Source organism: Otolemur garnettii, unplaced genomic scaffold (assembly GCF_000181295.1).
Source record: "Otolemur garnettii isolate 467f Iridium unplaced genomic scaffold, OtoGar3 scaffold00105, whole genome shotgun sequence".
NCBI lineage: Eukaryota > Metazoa > Chordata > Mammalia > Primates > Galagidae > Otolemur > Otolemur garnettii.
In genome coordinates, this window is record NW_003852500.1 from 1,655,474 (window position 1) to 1,659,931 (window position 4,458).

Below are 4,458 nucleotides of genomic sequence, written 5' to 3' on the forward strand. Positions count from 1 at the left end.
AAAAAAAAAAAAAAAGAGAGATACTGTGAGTTATGTAGGCTTCACAAGGGCCCGGGTTCAAAACTAGTGTGAGTCAAATACAACTCACATGGAAGTTAATGTACTTGACCTAATAAAACACTGTGGCCCTGAAAATAAGTTCTTTTTTAGTGTGGCAGTCAGCGTGTTAAAGTACTACCCAAATTGTTCTGTTTGAATGACCATACGTATTCCTTTTGTGTGAGACATATATGCATGGCTGGGCATGGTGGCATGTGTCTGTGGTCCCAGCTACATGGGAGGCCAAGGCAGGATGATGGCTTGAGTCCAAGAAAGACCCTGTCTCAAAAAAAAAAGAGAGAGAGAGATAACACATACAACAACATGCAGGAAATAATCACTTGATGTGTTTTTATTTCTGTGTGTGTTCAGATCTCAGATCAACGTGCAATCCCTCTGCACCTCCCTCTTGCCACTTCTCAGACGTTAACACCCTCAGTTAATTTCTCCTGTCTTTGAACTTCTTTCTTTTTTTTTCCTTTGAGACAGTCTCACCTTGTGCTCTGGGTAGAGTACTTATAGCAACCTGGGTGTCATAGCTCATAGCAACCTCAAACTCCCAGGCTCAAGCGATTCTCTCACCTCAGCCTCCCTAAGAGCTGGGACTACAGGTTCCTGCCACAACGCTTGCCACAATGCCCAGCTATTTTTAGAGACAGGTCTTGCTCTTGCTCAGGCTGGTCTTGAATTCCTGAGCTCAAGCGATCCACCTGCCTTGGCCTCTCAGAGTGCTGGGATTACAGGCATGAGCCACAGCTCATGGCCTGAACTTTATTCTCACCAGCAGAATCACATGATGTGCCCTGTTTTGAATCTGGCACCTTTTGCCGACATCATGTCTTTATGCTTCCCCCTCATAGTTGTGTGCAGTGGTCCTCTCTCCTATTCCTTAAGGTATATACTATTCCCTCGTCCGACTGCAATGCAATCTGTTTCCCCAGTTCCTCTGTTGGTGAGTGTGTGTTGTGTCTGGAGCTATTAGGATTAAAGCTGCCCTGCACATGCTGCCCAGATCTTGCAGCAAGTTGAACTCACAGGGGTGCAATGCCTGGGTTACAGAGGAGAGGGGGGCATACGTTCAACTTCAGCAGATGAGGCCGGACAGTTCTCCAAGGTGGTTATGCCTCTTCACTTCCCACAGCAGCAGATGAGAGTTTCAGTTCCTCCACACCCTCGCCGACACTTAGTGTTATCAGACTTTTTAAAGCCCTGCTGATGGGGTTGTTCCAACCCCTTTATAATCCAGACCGTGTGCCCACTGCTGGGTTCCCTGGACCTGCAAAGACAGCGGGGAGTTGACCACACCCCTTTCCCGAGCTGCCCCCTCTTCCTTTGGCTTCTGGGCCACTGTGACTCTCTGTGTGTTCCTTCTACCTCTGCCCTCACTCTGTCTCCATCCCCTCAGCTGGAAGCTTTTTCTCTGCTCATTTTTCTCTCCTGATTCCCAGGAAATGATTCCTGGCTCTGTCAAAGAGTCCTGGACAGAACTGGGTGTCTTCCTCCACACCCTGCTTCTGTTTCTTCTCCTGCCCCCCAGGGGGAAGCCCTTCCTACCTCTGTGAACACTGCCCCAGGTATTTCTACCACACCACCGGGAAACAGACGCTCACCCTGCCCCACACCCAGCCCGTGAAGTTCCTGCCCCTCTACCTCCTCCATCCCAACCCCTGCTTGTGCCCACCTGCCTAAGGTCCTCACAGGTGCCCCTGCTGCCTTTCTCAGGCACCTGATTCTTTGTCCAGCTCACAACTGAGTGACGCTTCTGAGACATACGGTGTGGGCTTGAAGTGTCTGGACACCTTCCCAGCATTCAATCCCTGCCCAGTCTGGAGTCTCCTGGCCTCACCAGCCCCTCCCCTGACCTCCATTCATTCTGGTATTTATTAAGCACCTGCTACATATGGGGCACAACGGAACCAAACACAAACTCCAGCCCTGGGCAGCCGTGAGGTGGGAGAATAGATGACCTCAATGGTCAGCATATGGAATGCAGGGGTTCAACGGGGGACAGTGAGGACCCAGCCCTGACGTGGGGTGGGGGGAATGTCCCAAAGAACTCACTGCTTAGGCCGAGGTCTAGGGGGATGGATGCAGCCACAGGCCCAGGGGGGAAGTGGAGGCTACAGCAGGATGGGAACCCTAAGCCCCTAAAGAAGGGGCCCAGCACAGGAGGGTGTGTGTGTGTGAGGAGGGTGTAGGAGCCAGAGGGCTGTAGGTTTCATAGCTGCCTCCAGCTGCTGACAGAAGAGGGGCAGATCTGGCAGGAGGGAGGTCAGAGCCCCAAGCAGGGGGCACCAGTCAGAGGGAATTGTGGAGTTGGGTGTGCAGCCCCAGAGAGCTGAGAGGCTGAGGCCAGCAGGGCTGTTGGGGTGGGAGGTCACGGGTGAGGGTGACGTAAGGGGCCCCTCTGGGCAGTGTGCGAATCCAACCAGGGAATTCAGTTCCATGTGTGCACGTGGGCACAACGTGCGCACAGACACACACACATACACTCTGACACACATAAACAGCATAGAGACACGTAGAGACACACGACATGCACACACCTGCAACACAGACACAGCATACAAAGCGCCGTACAGCAGAGACACCACACGCACAACAGAGACACACGTACAGCATAGACGCACATGCAACACACACATATGACACAACTGCACACACAACACACACAGGTGCAGAGACACACACAGACACAGACCTTCAACACAAAATGATACACATACAACTCTCAAGCCCAGGCTGCAAGGGGTGATCCCCTCCATGTAACTCTCCCTGTCTCCGTAGGGCCAGCTCCCTGCACCCCAGATTAAATGCCCATCCCTGCCCCTCAGTCACTGCCCAGTGTCAATTACATGCCATGTGTCCCTGACACTGTGGCCTCCTCAGAGTACCTGGTGAGTGTGGGGGAGTCAGTGACATCTACTGAGCCAAGTGATCTCAGGCCTCTGAGCCTCCCCTCCCCTCACTGCTGCTCCTCTACTCTGCCACCCTCAGAGCAGGACTGTACATCCAGGGGCCCTCATTCCAACCCAGCCTCACCCTTTGACTGAGCCAGAAACAGACACCCCCAGTTCTGAGAGGTCAAGCGTGAGCTGGAGCCAAACCTTCCTAGGATATCAGAGAAGGCTACTTGGGGGAGGAGGCACCAGAGCTGGTTTTTGTAGGATAAGCTAGAGCTTGCCAGATTCCTACCTCTGCCTCCTGAGCGAGATTCACCCCAGACTGAGCCCTTCGATCATGTCATTCATCCCTCAGATCTGCTCTGAGAGGCAGTCACTGCTTACCAGCCCATTTCACAGAAGAAAACTGAAATCAGAGAACAGAAGCAACGTGCCCAAGGTCACACAGCAGGGACCTGCACGTCCCAGCTCCGTAGACCATAGGCTAGGAGGCTCCCCACAGCCCAGAATGTTACAGTCAGGGGGACAACCCGTAACTTAGGGCCCCACAGCAGATCCAAGAGGAGGCCATTCTCTTGTAATTGTGATAAAAACACACATAACATAAAATTGACCATCTTAATCAATTTTTTTGTTTATTTCTTCTTTTCCATTATTTTCTGTTTTCTCTTTTTCTTCTGGATCACATGAGGTAGATGTTTTGTTTTTTTATAGACAGGGTCTCACTCTGTTGCCCAGGCTGGAGTGCAGTGTTGCTATCATAGCTCACTGCCACCTCAGACTCCTGGGCTCAAGGATCCTCCTGCCTCAGCCTCCCGACTAGCTGAGACTACTTTTTGAGTGCACAGTTCAGTGGCCTTAAGTACATTCACGATGCTGTGGAACTGTCACCACCCTTCATCTCCGGAACCTTTTCATCTTCCCAACCTGAAGCTCTGTCCCCATGAAGCACTAGCTCCCTGCCCTCTCCTCGGCCCCTGGCACCCACCATTCTGCTTTCTGTCTCTATAAATCTGACAACTCTCTGTACTTCATGTAAGTGGGATTATACTGTATTTGGTTTTTTGTGTCTGGTCTCTTTTCTCAGCATCATGCTTGGAGGTTTGTCCCTGTGGTGGCAGGTGGCAGTGCTTCCTGCCTTTTAAAGACTGCATAATATTCCAATGAATAGAGGGGCGGTGTGCACTGGTCCCCTCATCTGTGGATGGACACAGGTTGCTTCCACCTTGTGGCTGTTGTGAGTAGTGCTTCTATAAACATTTAATACAAATATCTCCACTTGCCCTGCTTTCAATCTTTTGGTTATATACCTTGAAGTGGGACTTCTAGATCATAGTTCTGTTTTCAGTTTACAGTTCGCAATACTGTAAGCCATTTGCTTTTAAACCCAGAGTGCTTCTCTGTCCTCCCATCTGGGACCTAAACAGCCCTCTCTGTTCCTACCTCTGCCTCCTGAGCGAGATTCACCCCAGACTGAGCCCTTCGATCATGTCATTCATCCCTCAGATCTGCTCTG